The 26,363-nt window shown below is 47.3% G+C and overlaps 1 long non-coding RNA gene across 2 annotated transcripts in view; it reads left to right on the top strand.

Annotated features, from left to right (window-relative positions):
- The window catches only part of LOC142599010 (uncharacterized), a 33,397-nt gene extending 7,669 nt beyond the window's left edge, over positions 1–25,728 (top strand). For both annotated transcript variants that reach the window (XR_012832783.1, XR_012832784.1), the window contains exon 5: positions 25,465–25,728. This is a non-coding gene — a long non-coding RNA (uncharacterized LOC142599010). The remainder of the gene's footprint in view (positions 1–25,464) is intronic.
- The last annotated feature ends 635 nt before the right edge of the window (positions 25,729–26,363 follow it).

Below are 26,363 nucleotides of genomic sequence, written 5' to 3'. Positions count from 1 at the left end.
TTTTTGTGGAGAGCTGGGTTAATTGATAAGACTTGTTTCAAATGACATGTATTGCATCCCGTTCCGGGAAGATCTGTGCACAGGCCTATCTAATGTTCACTTTTATCACCAGAAGGTGTGCATAAACCAACTTTTGGAGTAGATAACCAGCTTGATCAGACCACCAGCTCCACATTCCCTTTCAGCAGACCTAAATCCTGTATTCATGTCCCTGACTTTGCTGGGAGGAGTGGATGACACACGGGAAGGCTGCGCGGCCATTCAGCGAGACCTGGACAGGCTGGAGAGTTGGATGGAGAGGAACCATATGAAATTCAGTAAGGGCAAGTGTAGGGTCCTGCACCTAGGGAGGAATAACCCCAAGCACCAGTACAGGTTAGGGGTTGACCTGCTGGGAAGCAGCTCTGCAGAGAAGGACCTGGGAGTCCTGGTGGACAAGAAGCTCTCCATGACCAGCAGTGTGTCCTCGTGGCCAAGAAGGCCAATGGTGTCCTGGGGTGTATTAAGAGGAGCGTGGCCAGCAGGTCGAGGGAGGTTCTCCTCCCTCCCTCTTCTGCCCTGGTGAGGCCACATCTGGAGTTCTGTGTCCAGTTCTGGGCTCCCCAGTTCCAGAAAGACAAGGAACTACTGGAAAGAGTCCAGCGGAGGGCTGCAAAGATGACATCTGCCCCTGCAGATGTAGCCTGGAAAAATGCTGATCTGAGAATGGCTGAGCCCATCTTTCCATATTCAGATCCAAGTGCCGGATCTGGGCTCCTCAGTTCAAGAAAGACAAGGAACTACTGGAGAGAGTCCAGCAAAGGGCTGCAAGAGAGCTGGGTCTGTTTAGCCTGGAGAAGACTGAAAGGGGATCTGATCAACACTTATAAATATCTAAAGGGTGGATGTCTAGAGGAAGGATCTAGAATTTTCTCAGTGGTGCCCAGTGACAGGACAAGGGGCAGAAAGTGGAACACAGGAAGTTCCATTTGAACATGAGAAAAACCCTTTTTACTCTGATGGTGACTGAGCACTGGAACAGGCTGCCCAGAGCGGTTGTGGAGTCTTCTTCTCTGGAGATACTCAAAACCTGCCTGGATGCAATCCTGTGCAACATGCTCTAGGTGATCCTGCTTTAGCAGGGGGGTTGGACTAGATGATCTCCAGTAGTCTTTTCCAAACCCTACCAATCTGTGAATCTGTGCATCTGTAAATCTCTCTGTGAGTATCTCACGTGAAGACATCTCCATCCCACTATGTAAAGTATCCCATGTGTATATATAAACTGCGTGATACAACTATGGGTGTGCTCTTCTATGTACACGCACCAATGCACATATCTAGATATGGCTACACAGATACACATGCACTGATGTGCTCGCACGTCTCTGTTAATATAGCTGTGTGCAATGATGATGTGGTTTTGCTCCAATGAAGAATAAACATCTATGAATTTGTACCACCCATTGCACCTCTCTCTTATGCAGTCCCTTCAGGAATGGGACTGAGCTGCCCAAAGACAGCCGTAGAGATACAAAGGGATGGCTGTAGAGATATGAAGGGATGGTAGAGATACGTAGGGATAGAAAGGGGAGCAGTCTCTTCTCTGAGCTCAGCTGAGATGTCTACCAGACCCTAAAAGATTCATGTTCACACTCCGCTACTGCCTCTCCTTGCTCATCTTGGCCCTGCTTTCCTTCCCAAGCCAAAATCCCAGCCAAAACTCATTTGTTGCCCTCATCTTACCCAAAATGGCCCATGCCATTGGAGTGTTACAATACCAGGCAAAGTCATGGGGCCACCAGTGTTTGTGAAGATCATGGTCTTGCATCAAAATTATCACCAGTTGGTGACTGTGGATTTGCATTAATGCTGAAGCTTTAGCTGGGATGAGCTTTGCAGCTTTCCAAGCCAGCTGGGTTTTGATGTCCCCATTCGAGCCCCATCCACCAGCTTTCTGTTACAGCCCCTGTAGACAGAAAACCGTTTGGAGGGGGCATTTCACACAACACCTCTTCTGGGATAAGGCAACAGCATCTCCTTTCTTTTTGGGTGCCTCTTCATGATTTTTGTTACAGCTCACAGATCTTCCATGCTTTCCCATTTGTCTCTGTCCATCTCAGAGAACTTGTGCAGACACCATCCCTGCCCGCAGAACATTGATATCTATAAAGTAGTATTTACCACTTCACAGGGACAGAAATATGTTTGGGTTAATGCTTAGACACTGACTAATTTAGGGTTAAATATATTGTATTGCTTTACTAACAACTATACCGTTGAAGAGGAACTAAAAGACTGATAAAAAGGAAACATCCTGCCCCAGAAGGAATGGAGAGCTGGGTGATTGCCAAAGCAGCCAGAAGTCAACAAAAATCTGCTGTAACTGGGGGAAAGGTAAAGGTGGTGGGGGGAGGCGGGGGGAGGAATCACAACCACTGACTCAATTAAAGGACTGTGCAAATTACCCCCCACACACCCTCAAGGAGCATGCTAATTTAAATACGTTTAACCAATAGCAGATGATGTGATAATTACTAAACAATTAGGATAAATTTAGGCGGGTTTTTCAAATGCTGTAACAAGATAGATATAGCCTCTCCTGTGAGGACAGGTTGAGAGAGTTGGAGTTGTTCAGCCTGGAGAGGAGAAGACTCCAGGGAGATCTAATTGCCGCTTACCAGTTTCTGAAGGGGCCTACAGGAAAGATGGTGAGGGGCTGTTTATCAGGGAGTGTAGTGACATGACAAGGGGGAACGGGTTTAAGCTGAAGGAGAGTCGATTTAGATTAGATGTTAGAAAGAAATTCTTTAGAGTGGAACAGGTTGCCCAGAGAGGTTGTGGATGCCCCATTCCTGGAAGTGTTTAAGGCCAGGTTGGATGAGGCTTTGGGCAACATGGTCTAGTGGAGGGTGTCCCTGCCCGCAGCAGGGGCATTGGAACTAGATGATCTTTGAGGTCCCTTCCAACCCAAACCATTCTATGATTCTATATGTTGTAGATTCTGTGTAGTATGCTAGCTCTGTGGAATTACCACCTAGCTCCTATCTCTGCGGAGACATGAAATAAATAAAATACCCCTGCTCTGTGTGTATACTGGCGTACCGCACACCTGCTAACGACCCCTGACAACACCTGTGCCACTGAAGCAGGGAGACTGGGGTAGGATTTGGGGATGACAGGGTGATGTTGAGCCTGGGAAAGGCAGTGGTGGAGGGCAGGCATTGCTTTAATTTTGTCTTTGTTTCTTGACATCCAAATATATATCTTAATTGGCAATAAATTAAATAAATTTTCCCAAAGTTGAGTCTGTTTTGCCCATGATGATAACTGGTAAGTGATCTACTTGTCTTTATCTTGACCTTTTCAACTTATCTTCTCCCTGCCTTGTTGAGGAGGGGGAGTGAGAGCACCTGGGTGGGCATCAGGCAGCTGGCCAAGTTCAGCCCACCACAGATACAAAACTGGAAGGTTTGACTGGTACATGACATGAGTTATGCTTCCATCCAGAGGGACCTTGACAGGCTGGAGAAATGGGCTGACAGGAACCTCATGCAATTCAACAAGGGGAAGTGCAAAGACCTGCCAATGGGGAGGAACAACCCCATGCTGGACCACAGCTTGGCAGAAAAGGTCCTGGGGGTCCTGGCTGTCACCAAGTTGACCCACCGAATTGAGCCAGAAGTTTGCCCCTGGGACAAAGAAGGCTACCGTTATCCTGGGCTGCTGTAAAAGAAATCTACCAGACATGAGTTCCCCTAGGTTTGCTTTATTGCAGCGCTGGATGCATGGGGAAAACAGCTCCACCAAACATGCATGCCAGGTGATCACCAACACACAGGTTATATAGAATCAAAACATACATATTCATCATTTTTCCAAGAAAAGGCAGTCCTATAATAATCATTTCTTGGAATCCATTTCCGTATTCTCCTCCCTGTCACGCATGCTCAGTGATTTGAGTCGGTGGTCCTCAGGGGTCTGTGGTGGTCGTCAGTGGTCTCGCACCTGTGTCCGCTGGATGACCCTCTTCTTGCAGGCATGCGCAGTATCCTCGCTGTGGATACACTTGTCCGTAACAACTTACTTCATTAGATTAATATTCCTGGGCCCATTGTCCGGTTGGGTAGGGACTGTACATGGAATGTAGCAGCATTGTACATTGCCATGGTCAGTTAGCTTCATTACCTGTTACCTTGGTTACAAACTCCTTTCCCATGATTATAGGCTTTGAACCAGTTCTAGGCCAGCTTTCTAGTTAGCATAAGTTTTCTTATAGCTAAGCTTCTATATTTTCTACAATGCATTAGTAAGAGTGTTGCCAGCATGTCAAGGGAGGTGATTCTTCCCTGCAGATTCATCTGTCTGAATGTCTATGTCTGCAGTTCAGTTTACACTCAACTGGTCACCAAGCTCCCGTTGCAGGGCAAGAAGATGTGCATACTGCCGTTGCAAGTGCAGTTGTGCAGGTTAGAGACATTTTGGATGCAGTGGAGACTTTTCTTGGCCTCTGGCTATAGACCTAGGGGTAAATTCATTCAACTGAGGAGAAGCATCTAGTGCCACTAGTGTCACTCTGAAATGGAGCATGTGTCTTGCAAGCTCTGCATCATATCTGGAAGCCCTGTGGGGAAAATCTCAAAGGGAGTTTCTAGTCAGTAAATTCCACATCTGCTTGACAGTGAGATGCACTGCAGCCCAGGAGTGCTTGTAAAAGAAATCAGGGTGACTGGTGCACCTACTATGGGATTACATATTTTGGAGTGGTGAACCCCCTGAGAGATAACTAACATACTGACAACCTTACTAACAATCAAAAATAAAAGTGAAAATAACAAGACAATTTGGTTTATCACGGCTACTCCCTTTCAAAGCTGCTTCCATGCTATCTCACTCTCAGTAAACAAGACACTGGTATGGCTGAAAATATGTTTTCTTCAGATTTATCAATCCATTCAAAGCCACCTGAATTATTACATCACTAAGTAGTATTAGAAAGCTATATATGTGGACGATTAAATATATTGCACGATCTCTGGAAGCAAGGTCAGGCTTCCCATGAAGATTACAGAGTTGCAGTTTGTATATGCAGGGAGAAGACATGAAAGGCAAAACTGAACTAGAGTCGAAACTGGCCAGTGTTGTGCCAGACAACAGAAGAGGGTTTTATAAGTACATTAAGAGCAAGAGGATGTCTAAAGAAAACATTGGACTGACACTTGCTGAAGATGGTCACCTGACAAATAGGGGTGAGGAAAAAGCAGGTGCATTCGATGCTTTTTTTGCCTCTGTCTTTAATAATACTGATAGACCTTGGGCTGCCCAGTCCTCTGAATTGGAGGACAACGACTGCAGGAGCAGTGACCTTGCATTTGTGGACACTGAAATTGTAAGGGACCAGTTGTATCAGCTGAATGTTCATAAGTCCATGGGGCTTGATAGTATCCACCTCAGAGGACTGAATGAGCTAGTGGATGCTATGGCAGAACCCCTCTCGATTGTCTGCCAAAGGTCTTGGGAGTCTGGGGAGCTTCCTGCTGACTGGAAGGTAGCCAACATTATTCCAATTTACAGGAAAGGCATAAGGGAAGACCTAGGAACTAGGGCCTGTTAGTCTAAACTCAGGACCTGGAAAAATTAGGGAGAAGATCATGCTGGGTTCTATTGAAAGGCATTTAAAGGACAATGCAATCATCAGGCACAGTCAACATGGATTCCTCTCTGTTCCTCTCGTCTCGTCTCGTCTCGTCTCCTCTCCTCTCCTCTCCGTCTTCGTCTTCGTCTTCGTGTCCATTGCTTTTCTCTTCTGACCTCTGCTCTGCTCTGCCTTGCCCTGCCCTGCACTTTTTGTTTTTCCCTCGATGCTTCAAAATGGTTTTGGTTTAGGGTTGCATATATAGCCCTGCATAAATTAACTATTTTGTCTAAACCCATTATCAGGGCTCCTTTTAAATACATGAGAGAGAGAGAGAGAGTGCATGAGAGAGCATGACAAGAAAGTAATTTCTCTCCAACTTTGAAAAAGTGGGGTGATCCATTCCTGGAAGTACAACTGTATTGTGCATAGTGATCTAAGCTACGCAGTTTATGAGCCATTTGTATGTTATCAATAGCAGAAGCAAATTCATGATACCTCCATGCACACATCACGTATGTTCTGCAACCTTTCTTCCTCAGGTTACCTGCAGGCATTCCTTAAAGAGGGACACAACACTAAATCTCATCCCCAGATACGATCGGTACTTGGAACAGGACTTTCCCAGGCTGCAAAGGATTCTTCTGCCAGTCACTGCCAGGCCGAGTGTCAAAGTCCCAACCGTTTTTTATGAGCCCTGTTTCCTGGAACTGTGTAAAGTCCAATGACACTGAAGGCTGCATCTAAGTGCACCATTGCCCTACCAGTGAAAGCCAGTTCAGCTCAGGAGAGATAGCATTGAGAAGGGATTTCTCTCAAGGTATGTTATTGCTTTTTTGTATGTACTCACTGTTACTCATTAGGAATCCGTTACTATTGCTCTGCTTTCAGGGGAAAAAATACCCACCTGAAAATGTTGGGTGCTTTGGGTTGGCTATATTCTTTCTTTTCTTTCTGACTATGGGAAAATAGGAAACAGTAGTTTGAAGAAGTACAGCTTGATTTAATCATGCGAAAGCATGCCTGGCATTTTTATATCTACCCACTTGGGTTAGACCCATGGTTTAGCCATGGGCTGAGTGTCTGTGACTTCTGATGGGGCCCCTGATGTGATTTCTCTGTTTATAACCCTTGGTGGAGCTTTCTTACTAACCCGGGTCTAAGCTCCCCTTGAATACGAGGAAAGCTTTCTGGACATGGCCACACACTTTGGCAAGGAGTTCCTCTAATTCACCACCCATTCAACCACATCCTTCTGCTTCTTCTGAACATGGCCCTTGGCAAAGAAAGCAAGAAGAGACAACAAGCAGACAGCACAGGGAAAATGAGCGGGAGAGGGAGAGAGAGAGAAAGAGATGAAGAGCAGAGCACAGTAATGAGATGTGCCATGAGCAGACTGAGCAGACCTCCTCCTCTGTAACAAGCAGATCAGTCCCTGTTTCTGCCTTCTGACTTCAGCTCATCATTGCTTCCCTGATGGATCAGAAGTGCCAGGTGGCTGTGTGGAAAGGGCTGGTGAAGCAAAGTCTTCCGCAGCCAGCTCACATCTTTTGCTTGGAAAGAGGGCTTTTATAGCATGGAAACACATCCCTGCAGAGCTCTGAGCTGGCTTTCACAAAGGCTCATCATAGCCTTTGGAGAACAGTCCCTGATGTCTGCAAAGGGAGAAAGGCTGAGTTGGTCAACACATTCTTCAGAGCACCTCTTTAGCTTGCTGCTCTGAATGTCCACCCGCAGATGCCCTTCTGCTTTGACTGTACAGGCTGTCATACAGTATGTCTGTATAGGGTTTACGTGGGAAGGTTTTGGTGAGGGTGGTGCTGCTTTGTTATCATAGAATCATAGAATGGTTTGGATTGGAAGGGACCTCAAAGATCTTCTAGTTCCAACCCCCCTGCCATGGGCAGGGACACCATCCACTAGACCAAGTTGCCCACAGCCCCATCCAACCTGGTCTTGAACACTGCCAGGGATGGGGCCTCCATAACCCCTCTGGGCAACCTGTTCCACTGCCTCACTTCCCTCACAGTGAAGAGTTTCTTTCTAATATCTCATCTAAATCTACCCTCTTTTAGTTTAAACTCATTACCCATTGTCCTATCACTACACTCCCTGATAAACAGGCCCTCTCCAGATTTCTTGTAGGCCCCTTCTAGGTACTGGAAGGCTGCAATTAGGTTTCCCTGGAGTCTTTTCTTCTCCAGGCTGAACAATCCCCACTCTCTCAGCCTGTCCTCATAGCAGAGGTGCTCCAGCCCTCTCATCAACTTCATGGCCCTCCTTTGGACTCACTCCAACTGCTCCATGTCCTTCTTGTACTGGGGACCCCAGAGCTGGATGCAGTACTCCAGGTGGGGTCTCACCAGAGCGGAGTAGAGGGGCAGAATCCCCTCCCTTGACCTGCTGCTCACACTGCTTTTGATGCAGCCCAGGACATGGTTGGTTTTCTATGCTGTAAATGCACATTGCCGGCTCATGTTGATTTTCTCATCAATCAACACCCCCAAGTCCTTCTCCTCAGGGCTACTCTCCATCCATTTTCCACCCAGCCTGTAGTTGTGCTTGGGATTGTGCCAATCCATGTGCAGGACCTTGCACTTGGCCTTGTTGAACTTCATGTGGTTCGTACAGGCCCACCTCTCAAGCCTCTCAAGGTCCCTCTGGATGGCATCCCTTCCCTCCAGTGTGTCAACCACACCACACAGCTTGGTGTCATCAACAAACTTGCTGAGGGTGCACTCGATCCCACTGTCCATGTTGCTGACAAAGATGTTAAACCATGCTGGTCCCAGTACCGACCCCTGAGGAATGCTGGTTTCCACTTGGACATTGAGCCGTTGACAACTCTTTGAGTGTGACTGTCCAGCAAATTCCTTATCCACTGAGTGGTCCGTCCATTGAATCCATGTCTCTCCAATTTAGAGACAAGGATGTCGTGCGGGACAGTGTCAAATGCCTTGCACGAGTCCAGGTAGATGACATAAGTTGCTCTTCCCTTGTCCACCAATGCTGTGACCCCATCATAGAAGGCCACCAAATTTGTCAGGCACGATTTGCCCCTAGCGAAGCTGTATTGGCTGCCACCAAGCACCTCCTTATTTTCCATGTGCCTGAGCATAGTCTCCAGGAGGGTCTGCTCCATGATCTTGCTGGGCACAGAGGTGAGACTGACCGGCCTGTAGTTCCCTGGATCTTTCTTTTTACCCTTCTTAAAAATGGGGGTTATATTTCCCCTTTTCCAGTCAGTGGGAACTTTGCTGGACTGCCAGGACTTCTCAAATATGATGGAGAGTGGCCTGGCCACTTCATTCGCCAGTTCCCTCAAGACCCGTGGATGTATCTCATTAGGTCCTACGGACTTGTGCACCTTCAAGTTCCATAAATATTCCAGAACCAGATCTTCTCCTGCAGTGGGTGGTTCTTCATTCTCCCAGTCCCTTTGCCTTCTGTAACCTGGGCAGTGTGGTTTGAGCACTTGCCAGTGAAGACTGAGGCAAAAAATTTATTTAGTAGCTCAGCCTCCTCCATATCCTGGGTAATCAGGTCTCCCATTTCAGTCTGGAGGGGACTCACATGTTCCTCGTCTTCCTTTCATAACTGACGTACCTATAGAAACTTTTCTTGTTGTCCTTGACATCCCTGGCCAGATTTAATTCTGTGAGGTCTCTGGCTTTCCTAACCTGATCCCTGGTTGCTCGGACAATTTGTGTCTATTCCTCCCAGCCTACCTGTCCTTGCTCCCACCCTCTGTTTTACATCCTGGGTTAACCACCTCAATCTATATCAACACACCATGGCTTTATTTTTCTTTCTCTAGGCATCTCTCATTGCTGGATGTCCTCTAGCCCAATGTCCAGATCAAAGCAGGTCTAGTTAGATGGGGATGCTTGAGCTTTGAACTCTTCCAAGGATGGAATTTACTCAGCGTGTTGTAATATTTGATCACCCTCATGGTAAAAAGCTACCAAAAATTTTCCTTACATTCTGTACAGACTACGTGACATCTGAAACCACAAGTTTCAAAATCTGCAAAGTCAGATTGTATCTGTATGTGTACCCAATTACTGTGTGTGCTTTAATTTTCACTTCCTCTCTGCTGTTTAATCATTTGCAGACATGGTGATAGAAAGTGTAGATGACAAGTGGTGTGATATAGAGGCACAGAAGACTTCCTTAGTCTGCTGAGTTGGTGAAGTATTGACGACAGAACAAAATGCAAGTTAGAAAGCAATTCTTGACTTTATGGAGAAATCATTATAATGTGTTGTCTGTAACACTTTATTCCATAATTCTGATTGTGGTCGAAGAAATAATGGAGATTGAATTTAAATGTCCTCAGAAGAAGGCATTACAGAAACTGTATGTTGCGTCCTACTTTTTCTGTCCAGCATTCATTACATTTTTCCTGAGCTTGACCTCCCACCCTGCCTGCATTCCCTGGCTCGCTGCATTGGGAAATGCTCGTGCTGCCGGAAGAGTGAGATAATTTTTAAGGCACTTCTACCTCCTCTGATTTGGTGTGTGATCCTACTGTGCGATGCAGATATATTGACTGTGTGTTTTCAACAAATGAAGGAAACGACAATGAAAAGGCAAACCAAAGCAGAGCAGCAGAATTACCCAGTGAATTCTACATAATCTCTCAGGTAAGATTGCTAGGAATCTAGGAGTTTAGGTATTTTAATATCACCTATTTTGTGTGTGAGAAGAATCTGGAACATAGAGCAATATGGAAACCATTTCATCTGGAGAATGAAGTGTTAAGTTGCAAGTGTGATTTCTATTTGATACGTTTACTATGTTTGCATTCCTTTTTCTTTTTTTGCCCTCCCTGTTTCTGTTTTTAATTAACGTGTATCAATACAAGCATATAATTAGCGTGTTCTATGTGAGGCTGAAACCTGAACTTTGAACATCTTACTCCATGGTTATTCTGGAAGTTTACATAGGTGTTTTGCATCTGGTTCTTAAAGCAAGATTTGTGAAAATAAGAAATAAGATAAGGTATTGTTTGAGAGAGAGAGAGACTGATATTCCCTGTTTCCGTGAGTATATCTCTTACCATCAGTTGTCATCTAGCCATGGCAGGAGCAAGGAACGTGTTTTATAGGAAGAACTATGTGGCTAAAGCAAGGTTACTAATATGGTAAAGTACTCCTGTCACTCAGGTGCAAAATATTTTTAGGCACGTAGAGTCCAGTGACTTCATTAGTTTAATCTTTTCTTTTCTTCCAGATTGCAGGGTTGTTCATTCTTGTTTTTGTCGTCACTCTTTATGGCCTATACCATGTGTACCCGTTCTGGTTCTGCTGTAACTATGAAGGACATCAGAGAGAGGAGCTGGAGAGCCTGTTACAGGAAGAAGCAAGGAAACATATTGAGGAAATGAAGAAAGAGGGTGTAGAGCAGATAATGGAACAGAAAAGTGAAACCTTCTCTCCAGCGTGTTGATACAAATTCCTGGAAAAAATGTAGATTTAAGAAAAACAGCAAAAAAAATACAGCAAGTTATAGAGTCTGCTGTTAGAGATACATGGGCAGCGAGACACAAACAGATGAACAAAGTGTGCCTCTCGCCTCTCGCATTTGACATGACCACCGCAGAACTGACTCTATCAAGTAACACTTTGTGCTGAAGAGGTGGGCAGCTACTGTTGGGCCAGAACAGTTGCCGACGTGGTAACACCAGGATGCTCAATCAGTCCATCCTGGGCTTGGTGAGGGAAAGCACTCACCCTGCTCCCACCTCAGTCCTCCAGACCGCTGAAGCAGGGTCTGGCTTTTTTGGTGTAGTCAGAAGAGGAAGTTGGGGTTTATTGTCCCACTCCAGCTAGGGTCATCAAGCTGATGGCTACCATCAGTCACCTTATTATCTTGGCCCTAATTTTTTGCTCTTCTACCTCTCTCTCTTCACCCCGGCGTTGAGTTTCTGGTCCCAATTTTGCTATATCTGTACTCAAAACTGGTAGTTCTATCCTGTTAGCTAGACAGTCTCGACTACCCAGGCTTTACCTTTGCATAAAGCAGGGAAGAGGTAAGCAAAGATGGAAGAAACATCTTCAGGTCTTAAAGGGCTGAAGAAAAGTCAGCTGGTGCTTCCTCAACATTGTGCTGGTTTGTGCCATTCCTGCTTGCAAGAAAGTAGCGAGTGCCTAATTGCAATAAAACTGAATGAGCACAAGTCAAGTGTCAGTGTCTACCATGACCGTCAAAGGGTGATCGCTTAAATTAGGATGCTCTGTTTATCATCAAGTGAATCAGCTTTCTGGGAGGTGTTGGTATCCAGCTTTCTTGAAGCAAAAAAGCAAGTCTGACCTGTTGCTCAAAAGAGGGGGAATAGGGAATGAGCAGTAAGCAGCACCATGCACGCTTGGCCTCTGGGTTCTGAATTTGAAACTCAGTCCCACTGTGGTTTTTTCCACCCCAGCGGAGCTCTGCTCCCTTTGTTGCGTGCCAGGAATTTGGAGGCTGCTGCTGTTCTTTCAAAATTTATTCATGTTCCTGAAGTCCTACGGGACGGTGGAGGGATGGTGAGCTTCCCCACCTGTTTTTTACAGGGACAGTCCATGGGCGACGATGAATGGGACCACATGGCCTAGCCCGGACATGGCTGTAAAGGAGCTTGAGACCAACACACCTATAACATAGGTCAGACAGGGATACAAGGCCCCAGCTTGACCTTAAATGGAGGTCCTGGAGCCTAAATGGAGCTCCTGAAGCTTAAGTGGAGTTCCAAGATATGTGGATGGAGGCATCAACCTTTGGAAGTTGCTCACTGCTCAGTTGTCAACCTCGTTCCTGCAGGATCAGAGACCACAGACTTTCCAGTGAAAACATTTGAGAGAGAGCCAGCATAGCCCAAGCTCATGCTTTAGCTGCATTTCCCCAGCACTTCTACTCCCATGTTATTTGCCAGAATGACCAAAATTGGGAACCTGGCACAAAACCGAGGACCACTGATTGAACAGGGCATGCTTTTTACCTAAAGCCCAAATGGAAAGAGGGCTCTTTGTTGGACACACAGATGTTTCCTTTGAGGGAAGTGCTGATGCTTGCACGTCTGGCTGGGCCCCATCCCCACTTCTGTAGTTGAGGTCTCTTGAGCATGCAGAGCACATAAGCACTCTCTTGGGACAGAAATCTGCCAAAAAGTCAAAAGAAGAGCAGACAGGGTTTCTGCACTGTTTAGCTACCTGCTGTTGGAGGACAAGGTGAGATGGGGGGCATTACTACTTTGCTTAGACGGTGTGCTGCTGAGGATGCTGAAGCCAGAACTGCCAGACTGAGACATGTGTCCTGGGTTTGGCTAGGATAGAGTTAATGTTTACCAGAAGCTGGGAGGGTACACAGCCAGGACAAGCGACCCAAACTAGCCAAAGGGGTATTCCATACCATATGACGTCATGCTCGGCATAAAAGGGCGCTAGTAGGGAGGGGCAGCGGCTCCAGGATGTGTGGCATGAGGACGGTGTGGTTTCAGGATGGGTCTGAATATGCGGTCTGAGTTACATGGTTGTTGGGTGAGAAACTGCATTGTGTATCAGCCCTTTTGCATATTCTAAGAACTGTTGTTGTTATCTTATATATTATAGATGTATAATATTAGATATTATTATGATACTGTGTTCAGTTCTGGGCCCCTCAGTACAAGAAGGACATTGAGGTGCTGGAGCGTGTCCAGAGAAGGGCAACGAAGCTGGTGAAGGGTCCAAAAAACAGGTCTGATGAGGAGGGGCCGTGGGAACGGGGGTTGTTTAGCCTGGAGAAGAGGAGGCTGAGGGGAGACCTGATCACTCTCTACAATTACCTCAAAGGAGGTTGCGGTGAGGTGGGTGTTGGTCTCTTGTCCCAAGTAACTAGCAAAAGGACAAGAGGAAATGGTCTCCAGTTGCGTCAGGGGAGGTTTAGATTAGATATTAGGAAAAATTTCTTCACCGAAAGAGTGGTCAGACATTGGACCAGGCTGCCCAGAGAGGCGGTGGAGTCACCATCCCTGGAGGTGTTCAAAAAACGTGTAGACGTGGCACTTTGGGACATGGTTTAGTAGACATGGTGGTGTTGGGTCGACAGTTGGACTTGATGATCTTAGAGGTCTTTCCCAGTCTTAAAGATTCTAGGATTCTATATGTGCAGAGACAATCTGTTCAGTCTCAATGGGCCTTTGATATACCAGGCTTTTAGCTGTGCATTGCACACGGGCACGTGTGTCTACCTAGGAGAAGACACCTGGAAATTTGGGAGCCCTCTTCCAAATGAGAGGGGTAGAGAAGGAAATGAGAAGCAGAAAGGTGATTGCAGGGGGATGATCCTGGCTTTTCAAGGGGTCTTCAGGAGCCTGGCGTCTCGGGACTTCCCCTTAAAGGACATTGGATCCTACCGTGAAGGACACACTCAGCCAGGCCCAGCACCGTCTCAGCCAGCCCTGTCACTGACCATCAGAGCAGCTGCTGGGCCTTGAGCGACCTTGCCCTCCCTTTCCCGTGTCTACTCTGTCAGCAGTGATGTATTCGTCTCCTGCTCGCTCTGCATGCTCAGAAGTCAACCATGCGACTGCTTGGCCAGAGCACTCCTTGGCGCTTGCAGCTGTGGCTCTTATATTTCCAAATGAGATTTCCTTCCCGGTCCCCAGTATCAACCCAACTGCTCCTCCAGACAGACGTCTGTCCCCATGATGCTTTGCTGGGGTTGAGCTGGGCTTGAAGCAGAATTGAAAAGAGCAGCAGCAGCTGCAAATTTCCAAGGTAGGGGCCAAGCACAGGTGTGAAAGGGCAGAGGGCTGGCAGGCTGGAAACTGGACCACCTCTTTGCATAGCTATGGCTTTAGTTGGCTGTGTTCTGGACTGGATGATGAATCTTTCCACCCGATTTAGGAAGGCATATTCTCAGAGCCTAAGATGATTTGGCCTGATGTTCCTTGGGACTTTGGACCTGTGGAAGAGGTCTCCCCTTGCTCTTCTCCACCTCTGTCTTGCTTTTGAGGAACAGTGCTGAAATGGCTGTTTCCAAATTTATATTCCCAATACATTAAATCTCAGTAAATTTTATTCTTGATAAAAGGTGCCAATACCATCCAATATCTGCTCTTGAAACCTGGTGCTCCTCCTTTCCAAACCTGTTTTGGATGTCATCCTGCTGCTGGTTAACACTAACTCAGGTTCTCTCCGCACTGACAGACTGGGCAGAGTTGAGGCATCAAGAGACAGCTCCCCTTTCTATCTGTGTGTATCATTACCCTCCCTTCATATCTGTACAACCATCCCTTTTAATTTCTATAGCTCAGTCCCATTCCTGAAGGGATTGTATAAGAGAAAGGTGCAATGGGTGATACAAATTCTTAGATGTTTATTCTTCATTGGAGAAAACCCACGTCACCATTGCACATAGCTCTTAACAGAGACGTGTGAGCACATCAGTGCATATGTATCTGTGTACTTGCATCTAGATATGTGCGTGAAGATAGACGAGCATATGCGTGTTATTTCATGTTATTTCATCTGTGGTCTTTGAGCCCTGCATATGCATCTGTCCCTGGCTACAGGAGAGCAGAAGGGAGCTGTGCACTTTGGATAAGCAGGTTGAGAACAAATTAGAAAAAATACTGGCAGATTTGGGGCAGTACTGTCTTTCTAGGTGGCCCTTATTTCCTCTTTGTTGTTGTCCCAAAGGTTTTTATTTTTTGCCTTGAAAAGATGTAAAATGTTACCTAAGGGATTTAGGCGTGAACCATTTTTCTAGCTTGTGAGAGTAAACCTTACATTTTGACAGCAGCAGCAAAGAACTGCAATTCTCATGATGAGGAAAAGTGTTTGGAGAAGACAGAGAGAAAAAAGCTAATTTCAGGGTGGAGACAATAGCTTGTTGTTGTTGCAGTGTCATGGTTTGAAGCAGAAATGGGCAGTGGGACACAGAAAGAAATATGATTTTCTCTAAGAGTACGGGATGGGTTCTTGTTGGGAACAACCCCGTGGGACTCCCCATCCCAAGCCACTGGTGCAGACCCCAACCAGCACATTGCGTCCCTGTGGGCCCTGCTCCCTGGTTTGGCATCAAAGCTGTGCCACAACTCACCCTGTTGCGTCCAACGTGGGCGATGGTGGAGTCTGTTGGGGGGCAAAACCCACACTGTTAGCCCTCAGCAGGCATGCTGAGGTTTGGTTGCTTTTTTCCCCCACCCCATAGCATTTTCTCTCTTTGCGCATCCAGCAAACCTCTATCATCTGCTCTGTGCGAAAGTGTGAAACTAAAGTCACCCCGCAAATAGTGCGAGGCACACGGGTGGTAGGGAGATTTGTGACTTTGAGAGGGTGGAAAGTAGGTTTGTGGCAAGTCCCAGCATCTCTGTGCAGCTACTGAGACTGCGGCATGGCCTGTCTATGAGCACAGGGTTGCTGGTTGTGCTGGAGGGCAGCCAGCCCACACGAAGGGTCTCCCCAGAGACAGAGGGGTCCATGGCTCACGTGAAGGGAGGAGGTGGTACTCACACTGTATTTCATTGTAGACGGTCGCCTCATGGCTGGGAACATGCTGCTGCCTGGAGAGAAGGGGGGAAGGAGTTTTGGGATCTGTGTCCAGGCTGTGATGGAAGCATTTGCGTCATTCCCATGGATGATGCTTTCTTGCATCGTGTCAATGGATGGAGCAAGCCCAGGGTAAGTTCTGATTCTCCCTGCCTCCACCCTGGGCAAAGCCACCCACGGACACAGACCATGCTGCCCCTGGCCAAGGACCACCTCAGGGAGCCCAGGATGCCCCTGTCTCCATCACCCGCCAGCCCCGCAGCCAGGAGGGATTGCTGCTCACCTTTGGCATCGGTCTCTGCAGGCCCCTGTAAGGCTAAGAAAGGGAGGGGTGGGGAGGCAGAGGTACTGCACAGCCCTGGCTTTCCATGCTCTGGGCTGCACAATGAAGATGCTGGGCTGAACCCCCACACCTCACTCAGAGGAGTTGTTTTAGAGCCCAGCCTATGCAAGCGTGAATCCCGTTGCCCAGAGTGGTTTCTCTCAAGCTCTCAGCATCTGTGGACAGCCCAAGTGTGGAGGAGCAGTTCTTGCTCCACTCAGGCCAGCTCGGGTAGGGAGGGCTGGGAGTGCAGAGGGCTGGGAGCAAATGTCTGCCTGGGGCAGGGGTGCATTTGGCCATCACAGTGTTCCCCATCACAGCACCTTTGCTCCCCCCAGCTGATAAAGGAAAGGCCTGCGAGGCTCAGCTTCCCCTGAAACAGGGGGTAAGGAGCTGACCATCATAAACAGGCATGGGTCATTTGAACTTGCCTCTGGGTTTCAGGTCTGTTTTACCCTCTGTTTCCCTAAATCGCTCACCTTTCTTCACAGCACAGTAGCTGGCTGCAGCAAGGAGGAGGATGGAGACAGCTGCCACTCCCAGCCCGATGCCTGTGTGTAAGTGGGGATATGGTGTTGTGGACCTATTGGGGAGAGAAGTTGTTGGGAAAGAGGAGGAGTCATATGGGAGAAGCAGAGAGCAGGACCTTAGGGCCAGGCCAGACACCAGGTGATGAACCTCCCCATGTCCTGGTGCCAGCATCCCGGCATGCTTCAGCCTGATGTTAAGGGGGACACGGGGTGTGCAGGGAGGGAATCACTCACCTGTGGTCGATGGTGCTGCCTGGGAGCTGGACTCTGTGGCTGGGAGGAGAACGGGACAGGGTGAGAATCGCCATCTCTCCCAGGTACTGCACAGACTAAGGAACTGAGGGGCCCCCCGATCCACCACCTATCAACCGTCGTGATAACTAAATCAATGCATGTCAGAGCTGTGGCTCTGGATTACATCTGGCGCCACCACCCTCCCTTTCTGTGATGTTATTCTTGATGGTCCAGGTGGGTGACAGGAATGTTACAGACATGGCATTAGTCACATTAAAGATAAACGACTGATTTACAGGTGACATAAAAACCCTTAAGCCTTCTTCAGCTGATCTAGGTAAAGTAAGACACAGACCTTTATTTTGGTAACCCTCCATTCTGACAAAACCTTGAACTAATTTCCAAGCTAGATTTGGGGTATTTTGGCTTGTGATCCCTATAACACATAGGGAGAGACAAAGAACATAGGACCAGACCCACAATTGTCGGTATTGAGCAGAATTGACAATCATGGTTTGGCTATGTATCTCTCTATAACACAGATTACAAGTAGAAATTCCCAAAAACAGCATCAGCTTCAACTTTCTGAGGTAGAGGATGTTTCCGATCCTTATACCTGTAAGAAAGAACAAAGGAAAAGATCCTGATTCTTTCAAATCGGTGGTTAAAAGGATGGGACAATCCATCTGGTATTAATCTTGTGTTCCTTTCCATGGGCATCAGCAGCCACCCATGAATAGGTGTTCAGTGGAGTTTTAAGGGTCAGAGGCACCTCCCTCGCTGTTGGGAGGTCCACCAGAACGGGTTGTCCTGGATAGCGTAAGGGTTTTACAGGGTCCTTTCTCTCCCTCTTTCCAGGGAGCAAGGAGGGGGGTGTTGGACAGGAAGCAGTAAGTTTAGGGCATCCATTTATCCCCCACTGACCATTTACTCTGGCAATGGCATCTGGGAGTCTTGCGGACCACGCAGGGTCGTGAGACCTCAGGATGCGTTTTAGCAGTCCATTGGTCCTTTCTACTATCTATCCCGTTAGCTTGGGGATAGTAGGGGGTATGGAACGTCCACTGGGTTCCCTCAGTTTTTGCCCACTCCTGGACCACCCCGGCAGTAAAGTGGCTGCCGTTGTCCGATTGAATCGATTTAGGTTTAGGTAAAAAGCTAAACCACAACTTTAACTTTTTTACTGTATTTTCTCCAGTCGCCCATGCTACTACTTTGTCATGACCAAGTCCTGATATTATTTCCACCCCAACAAGCACATATTGTTTCCCTTCTGATTTCTTGAAAGGCCCAATGTAATCAATCTGCCGGGTTTCCCATAGTCCTTTCCCATCCCTCAGATGGAGTGGAGGATCTTGTAAAGGGTGTTTTTCTAGCCTAGTACGGCATAGGCCGCAGACAGAAATTACTGTGCTACAGAGTTTTCGGGTAACAGGCCATCCTCTGCTCCCAGCCTCCTTAAGAAGATCTTTGACTCCCGAGTGACCACGTTTCACATGTAGCCACTCCAGTAAGTGTTCTCATTTCTCCTCTTCTAACTCTTCTGCCAGCACAGCCAGGTGGGTGAGTCCACCTGATTGCTCAGAACATGGCTGGGTGATCTCCCCCTTGGTGGGCGGCTACCCACCTCACCAATATGGGCTTTTGCTTGGCCACATTTAATACCTCCTCCCATTTTTTTCCTTTGCCATACGGGCACCCGGTTTACTTCCCACTGCTTTTGTTCCCAAAAGGAGAGCCACTCGGTGCATCCCTTGAATACGGCACAAGAATCAGTGTAGAGGGGTACGGGTTCCATCCTGCCTGTCTCTCTCATTACCACACTCCAAATTGCTATCAGTTCTCCCACCTGAGTGTTCCCTTCTCCTTCTCTTACAACTTGCTCCCCAGAATCAATGTGTACAGCAACTGCTCAGTATTTCCATACTTTCCCCTCCCTCCTTGAAGAGGCATCAGTAAACCCCACATTTTCAGGTGGGATTTAAATGAGGGGGCTTCCTTTATGTAGGAAGAAGGGGTTTCCTCATCTGAGAGAGTGGATGATTTTTCCTGTATTTGAAGCATCTTGGCTGCTCCCTCCTCCACTGGCTAAGCCTGACTGTAACGCTCCAGCTGGGCGTACCACTTCCTGACCGTTTCCCATTTCCCGTTGGGCAACTCCCACAGGGGGTGGGATGCCTGCCAGTATGGGTTTTAGGACCTTAAAGGGCGCTTGCAGGATTATGGATTGTTCCCGTATAAGTCTTTCAGCCTCCTGCAAGGCTAGACTGACCACAAAAAGACCCTTTTCCCAGACCGAGTATCACTTTTCTGCATCTTTAAAGCTGCGTGAATAAAATGCAATGGGGCGGGTCAGACCCTCCGGTGCACGCTGCCGCATGTGTATAGACGCCCCATGAATTGCAAAGCCCCATTCAATTTGGAGCGCATCTGCCGGGTGTATTGGACTCAAAGCTTGGTATGTTCCTGCTTCAAACACTAGTTATTTCAGGGCTTCCTCATGAATAGGAGTCCAATCCCAGGTAGCTTTTTTTGCACGTTAAATCGTACAGGGGACGAGCTGTGATAGAAAAATCCGGAATATGTTTCCTCCAGAATACCAGCAAGCCTAGGATTTGTTGCATCTCCTTTTTGTTTGTGATTTTGTGAGGCTCCCCCCACAAAGCTTCTGTCTTGGGGGCGGAGTATTTTCTCCTCTGTCTGGGCCTTACGGATATAGAGGCACAGAAGACTTCCTTAGTCTGCTGAGTTGGTGAAGTATTGACGACGGAACAAAATGCAAGTTAGAAAGCAATTCTTGACTTTATGGAGAAATCATTATAATGTGTTGTCTGTAACACTTTATTCCATAATTCTGATTGTGGTCGAAGAAATAATGGAGATTGAATTTAAATGTCCTCAGAAGAAGGCATTACAGAAACTGTATGTTGCGTCCTACTTTTTCTGTCCAGCATTCATTACATTTTTCCTGAGCTTGACCTCCCACCCTGCCTGCATTCCCTGGGCTCGCTGCATTGGGAAATGCTCGTGCTGCCAGAAGAGTGAGATAATTTTTAAGGCACTTCTACCTCCTCTGATTTGGTGTGTGATCCTACTGTGCGATGGCAGATATATTGACTGTGTGTTTTCAACAAATGAAGGAAACGACAATGAAAAGGCAAACCAAAGCAGAGCAGCAGAATTACCCAGTGAATTCTACATAATCTCTCAGGTAAGATTGCTAGGAATCTAGGAGTTTAGGTATTTTAATATCACCTATTTTGTGTGTGAGAAGAATCTGGAACATAGAGCAATATGGAAACCATTTCATCTGGAGAATGAAGTGTTAAGTTGCAAGTGTGATTTCTATTTGATACGTTTACTATGTTTGCATTCCTTTTCTTTTTTTGCCCTCCCTGTTTCTGTTTTTAATTAACGTGTATCAATACAAGCGTATAGTTAGCGTGTTCTATGTGAGGCTGAAACCTGAACTTTGAACATCTTACTCCATGGTTATTCTGGAAGTTTACATAGGTGTTTTGCATCTGGTTCTTAAAGCAAGATTTGTGAAAATAGGAAATAAGATAAGGTATTGTTTGAGAGAGAGAGACTGATATTCCCTGTTTCAGTGAGTATATCTCTTACCATCAGTTGTCATCTAGCCATGGCAGGAGCAAGGAACGTGCTTTATAGGAGGAACTATGTGGCTAAAGCAAGGTTACTAATATGGTAAAGTACTCCTGTCACTCAGGTGCAAAATTTTTAGGCACGTAGAGTCCAGCGACTTCATTAGTTTTAATCTTTTCTTTTCTTCCAGATTGCAGGGTTGTTCATTCTTGTTTTTGTCGTCACTCTTTATGGCCTGTACCATGTGTACCCGTTCTGGTTCTGCTGTAACTATGAAGAACATCAGAGAGAGGAGCTGGAGAGCCTGTTACAGGAAGAAGCAAGGAAACATATTGAGGAAATGAAGAAAGAGGGTGCAGAGCAGATAATGGAGCAGAAAGTGAAACCTTCTCTCCAACGTGTTGATACAAATTTCTGGAAAAATGTAGATTTAAGAAAAATAGCGAAAAAAATACAGCAAGTTATAGAGTCTGCTGTTAGAGATACATGGGCAGCGAGACAACACACAGATGAACAAAGTGTGCCTCTCGCCTCTCGCATTGACATGACCACTGCAGAACTGACTCTACCAAGTAACACTTTGTGCTGAAGAGGTGGGCAGCTACTGTTGAGCCAGAACAGTTGCCGACGTGGTAACACCAGGATGCTCAATCTGTCCATCCTGGGCTTGGTGAGGGAAAGCACTCACCCTGCTCCCACCTCAGTCCTCCAGACCGCTGAAGCAGGTCTGGCTTTTTTGGTGTAGTCAGAAGAGGAAGTTGGGTTTATTGTCCCACTCCAGCTAGGGTCATCAAGCTGATGGGTACCATCAGTCACCTTATTATCTTGGCCCTAATTTTTTTGCTCTTCTACCTCTCTCTCTTCACCCCGGCGTTGAGTTTCTGGTCCCAATTTTGCTATATCTGTACTCAAAACTGGTAGTTCTATCCTGTTAGCTAGACAGTCTCGACTACCCAGGCTTTACCTTTGCATAAAGCAGGGAAGAAGTAAGCAAAGATGGAAGAAACATCTTCAGGTCTTAAAGGGCTGAAGAAAAGTGAGCTGGTGCTTCCTCAACATTGTGCTGGTTTGTGCCATTCCTGCTTGCAAGAAAGTAGCGAGTGCCTAATTGCAATAAAACTGAATGAGCACAAGTCAAGTGTCAGTGTCTACATGACCGTCAAAGGGTGATCGCATAAATTAGGATGCTCTGTTTATCGTCAAGTGAATCAGCTTTCTGGGAGGTGTGGTAGCCAGCTTTCTTGAAGCAAAAAAGCAAGTCTGACCTGTTGCTCAAAAGAGGGGAATAGGGAATGAGCAGTAAGCAGCACCATGCACGCTTGGCCTCTGGGTTCCGAATTTGAAACTCAGTCCCACTGTGGTTTTTCCACCCCAGTGGAGCTCTGCTCCCTTTGTTGCGTGCCAGGAATTTGGAGGCTGCTGCTGTTCTTTCAAAATTATTCATGTTCCTGAAGTCCTACGGGATGGTGGAGGGATGGTGAGCTTCCCCACCTGTTTTTTACAGGGACAGTCCATGGGCGACGATGAATGGGACCCATGGCCTAGCCCGGACATGGCTGTAAAGGAGCTTGAGACCAACACACCTATAACATAGGTCAGACAGGGATACAAGGCCCCAGCTTGACCTTAAATGGAGGTCCTGGAGCCTAAATGGAGCTCCTGAAGCTTAAGTGGAGTTCCAAGATATGTGGATGGAGGCATCAACCTTTGGAAGTTGCTCACTGCTCAGTTGTCAACCTCGTTCCTGCAGGATCAGAGACCACAGACTTTCCAGTGAAAACATTTGAGAGAGAGCCAGCATAGCCCAAGCTCATGCTTTAGCTGCATTTCCCCAGCACTTCTACTCCCATGTTATTTGCCAGAATGACCAAAATTGGGAACCTGGCACAAAACCGAGGACCACTGATTGAACAGGGCATGCTTTTTACCTAAAGCCCAAATGGAAAGAGGGGCTCTTTGTTGGACACACAGATGTTTCCTTTGAGGGAAGTGCTGATGCTTGCACGTCTCTGGCTGGGCCCCATCCCCACTTCTGTAGTTGAGGTCTCTTGAGCATGCAGAGCACATAAGCACTCTCTTGGGACAGAAATCTGCCAAAAAGTCAAAAGAAGAGCAGACAGGGTTTCTGCACTGTTTAGCTACCTGCTGTTGGAGGACAAGGTGAGATGGGGGGCATTACTACTTTGCTTAGACGGTGTGCTGCTGAGGATGCTGAAGCCAGAACTGCCAGACTGAGACATGTGTCCTGGGTTTGGCTAGGATAGAGTTAATGTTTACCAGAAGCTGGGAGGGTACACAGCCAGGACAAGCGACCCAAACTAGCCAAAGGGGTATTCCATACCATATGACGTCATGCTCGGCATAAAAGGGCGCTAGTAGGGGAGGGGCAGCGCGGCTCCAGGATGTGTGGCATGAGGACGGTGTGGTTTCAGGATGGGTCTGAATATGCGGTCTGAGTTACATGGTTGTTGGGTGAGAAACTGCATTGTGTATCAGCCCTTTTGCATATTCTAAGAACTGTTGTTGTTATCTTATATATTATAGATGTATAATATTAGATATTATTATGATACTGTGTTCAGTTTTGGGCCCCTCAGTACAAGAAGGACATTGAGGTGCTGGAGCGTGTCCAGAGAAGGGCAACGAAGCTGGTGAAGGGTCCAAAAAAACAGGTCTGATGAGGAGGGGCCGTGGGAACGGGGGTTGTTTAGCCTGGAGAAGAGGAGGCTGAGGGGAGACCTGATCACTCTCTACAATTACCTCAAAGGAGGTTGCGGTGAGGTGGGTGTTGGTCTCTTGTCCCAAGTAACTAGCAAAAGGACAAGAGGAAATGGTCTCCAGTTGCATCAGGGGAGGTTTAGATTAGATATTAGGAAAAATTTCTGCACCGAAAGAGTGGTCAGACATTGGACCAGGCTGCCCAGAGAGGTGGTGGAGTCACCATCCCTGGAAGTGTTCAAAAAACGTGTAGACGTGGCACTTTGGGACATGGTTTAGTAGACATGGTGGTGTTGGGTCGACAGTTGGACTTGATGATCTTAGAGGTCTTTCCCAGTCTTAAAGATTCTAGGATTCTATGTGTGCAGAGACAATCTGTTCAGTCTCAATGGGCCTTTGATATACCAGGCTTTTAGCTGTGCATTGCACACGGGCACGTGTGTCTACCTAGGAGAAGACACCTGGAAATTTGGGAGCCCTCTTCCAAATGAGAGGGGTAGAGAAGGAAATGAGAAGCAGAAAGGTGATTGCAGGGGGATGATCCTGGCTTTTCAAGGGGTCTTCAGGAGCCTGGAGTCTCGGGACTTCCCCTTAAAGGACATTGGATCCTACCGTGAAGGACACACTCAGCCAGGCCCAGCACCATCTCAGCCAGCCCTGTCACTGACCGTCAGAGCAGCTGCTGGGCCTTGAGTGACCTTGCCCTCCCTTTCCCGTGTCTACTCTGTCAGCAGTGATGTATTCGTCTCCTGCTCGCTCTGCATGCTCAGAAGTCAACCATGCGACTGCTTGGCCAGAGCACTCCTTGGCGCTTGCAGCTGTGGCTCTTATATTTCCAAATGAGATTTCCTTCCCGGTCCCCAGTATCAACCCAACTGCTCCTCCAGACAGACGTCTGTCCCCATGATGCTTTGCTGGGGCTGAGCTGGGCTTGAAGCAGAATTGAAAAGAGCAGCAGCAGCAGCTGCAAATTTCCAACCAGGGGTCAAGAACAGGTATGTGAGGAAAGAGGGCTGGTGTGTTGGAAAACGGATCATCTCTTTGCATAGCTATGGCGCCTTAGTTGGCTGTGTTGTGGAGTGGCTGATAAGGACAACAGGCTGAACCTTTCCAACCCATTTAGGAAGGCATTTTCAGCACAGCCTAGGAAGATTTGGAATTCCAGCACCCAAATCAATGCATGTCAATAACCATGTTACTGTGGACACCCTGTGTGGATGAGATGCAGGTGAAGGTGGCTGGATCTCTCACCTGTACCATTCCCTTGGGCTTCTCTGCTGGTGAGGGATGCCTCAGCAGGATTTCTTGTATCTGCAGAACTTCCTGCCCTATAGAGGCAGCCTGGGCTGTTTGCTGGAGCCTTGCGTGCAATAGCTCTGCTTGGCCTGATGTTCCTTGGGGCTTTGGATCTGTGGAAGAGGTCTCCGCTTGCTCTTCTCCACCTCTTGCCTCTTTTTGTTTAACAGTGCTGAAATTGCTATTTCCGATAAACTCCAATAAATTAAATCTCAATCAATTTTATTCTCAATAAATGGTCCCAATCCCATCCTGATATCTGCTCTTGAATCCTGGCGCTCTTCCCTTCGAAAGCTTTTTTTGGATGTCATCCCGCTGATGGTTGACACTAAGTCAGGTTCTCCCTGCAGATGTACACGCTGCAGACTGGGCAGAGCTGAGGTGAGTCTTGAGTCCAAGACGTCCTGTTTTTTGCAGGAGCACAAAGGCCAACCCCCATGAGGCTGGGATTTTGAATGGCTCTGCTGTGGTTGTCATTGTCCTCCTTCCATGGTGCCAGCTCATTCCAAGGGTCTGTGGCTGTGGTGGGTAGCAGGAGGGTGAGGCTGTTGTCTTTTGTCTTTGAAGGTCTCCAGATCAAACTGCTCCAAAGCTTCCCTGTACCGCAACTTAGGAGAAAGCGAGAAGTGATGCAGGCAGCTTCTGAGTCACCCAACACAAGACAGGGAATTCACATGGATGCTTGCTGGCTTTCCCTCCCCTGCATGATGATTGTGTTTTGGGGCAGGATCCTGGATCCTAAAACTCTATGAAGCTAGGATTTTCCCATGACCATGATATGGCTGTCAAAAGACCACAAAAGACCCCAAGACCTCTCTCCACTACAACACTTGGCTCCCTTCACTGTGAAGATCATGTTGTGTGGGCAGGGGCGGTGTCCACACAAGTTCTCTGAGAGAGAGGAAGAGTGACAAATGTGGAAAGCATGGAAGATCTATGAGGTGTATCTAAAAGCATGACGTGGTACCCCAAAGCGAAAAGAGCTGCTGTTGCCTTCTCCCATCTGTCTGTCTGTCTGTCTGTCTGCAGGGGTTGTAAGAGAAACACACGACTCCCATGGGGACGTCAAATCCCATTTGGCTTGGAAAGCTGCAAAGTTCTTCCCAGCTAAAGTTTCAGCATTAATGCAAACCTGTAGCTAGCAGCTGGTGATCGTTGGGGTGTGGCAGCCATCTCAGCTGAGCTCAGGGAAGAGACAGCTGCCCATTCTATCCCTGTGTATCTCTAGTATGCCTTCACAGCTTTCTAGTCATCCGTTTGTATTTCTATGGCTCAATCTCATTTCTTAAGGGACCGTATAAGACAGAGGTACAATGGGTGATACAAATTCTTAGAAGTTTATTCTTCATTGGTGCAAAACCCACATCGTCGTTGCACATAGCTCTTAACAGAGACGTGTGAGCACATCAGCGCATATCTATCTAACCGTATCGAGATATGTGCATGGAGATAGAAGAGCACACTTGTGGTTGTATAACACAGTTTATGTATACACATGTGACACTTGACATAGTGGGATGGAGATG

This window comes from Balearica regulorum, chromosome 33, assembly GCF_011004875.1.
Source record: "Balearica regulorum gibbericeps isolate bBalReg1 chromosome 33, bBalReg1.pri, whole genome shotgun sequence".
Classification (NCBI taxonomy): domain Eukaryota; kingdom Metazoa; phylum Chordata; class Aves; order Gruiformes; family Gruidae; genus Balearica; species Balearica regulorum.
This window is presented reverse-complemented; position numbering and strand designations above follow the sequence as displayed.